General features: G+C 25.5%; 1 protein-coding gene across 1 annotated transcript in view; it reads left to right on the forward strand.

Annotated features, from left to right (window-relative positions):
* LOC100572104 overlaps positions 1 to 1096 on the forward strand; it is a 215987-nt gene that overhangs the window by 14959 nt on the left and 199932 nt on the right. The window lies entirely within an intron of this gene.

A 1096-nucleotide genomic window follows, 5' to 3' on the forward strand; every position in this document is an offset into this window, starting at 1 on the left:
AAATTAAATGGAAACTGAAATGTTCCGTAAACAGGTCAAAACAAATCAAAATTTTTGAAAATGTTATCATGTATAGAAAATTGAAATATAAACAAGCCAGTGAAAATTTCATGTATCTACAGTCATTCGTTTTAATGTTACACCAAAAACCAAAAATCAATTTTCTCGAAAACAGATTTTGCGTAAAAATTCCCGTTTTTCGTTAATTTTTCTTTTGTTTTTCACGGCGCTTTTGAAAACTATTGGAAAAATGTTACTTTTGACCCCCCAAAGTACCAACTAGATTCACTTTCCTATCAGAAAAGGTACTGTTGAAGAAAATCCAAGTCCTAAAAGGTGATGACAGACACAAAAATAAAAAAAAATATATCATTGTAAAATCAATACATTCATCGTTCCACTCAGAATCTAAAAACAACTAAATCAATTGTATTTTTAAATTGTTAGATTCTGGGCTTCAAAACGTTATTATAGCGTTATAATTTATAACGCTATGACGGAAAAAAAATGAAAAAACATAAACGAAATAAATAAACGAAAAACGAAAAAAATTGAATAACATTAAACATAATATAATATCATTAATCATAATTCATGATTACAAATAAACAATAAACGTATTTGTAACGTAAAAAAATTGCAAATAACGTTATTTGAAATAACGTTTGTGATTTTTTTTATACATTGAGCCCAATATAATTTTTTTTTAAATCTTATAGTTATGAACAATTCAAAATTGGCTAACCTATATTGACACTAATTTATATTTTCCGATTTATTTTATCGCAGGTTTATTTATAAATATTGAATTCATTACTTTATAAGTAAATTTAATATTCAACTATTAATAAAATTATTATCCGTTTATGTTCGATTTAATTGGTGAAAAAATGCGGGCGTGTTATTTGAAGTATAATTTGATATAATTTCAAGTTGCAATATAATGCAATATAATTTCAAGTTGTTTAGTTAGTTGTAGATTTGTCGTCAAATTGTCATTAACTACCTTTCACCTAATCGTCTATGGTGTATACCTACTTAATAGTTTAACTGATAATGGTTAACTGATCAGTAGTTAGCTCCTTGCTAAAAACTC

This window comes from Acyrthosiphon pisum, chromosome A1 (genome assembly GCF_005508785.2).
Source record: "Acyrthosiphon pisum isolate AL4f chromosome A1, pea_aphid_22Mar2018_4r6ur, whole genome shotgun sequence".
Lineage (NCBI taxonomy): Eukaryota > Metazoa > Arthropoda > Insecta > Hemiptera > Aphididae > Acyrthosiphon > Acyrthosiphon pisum.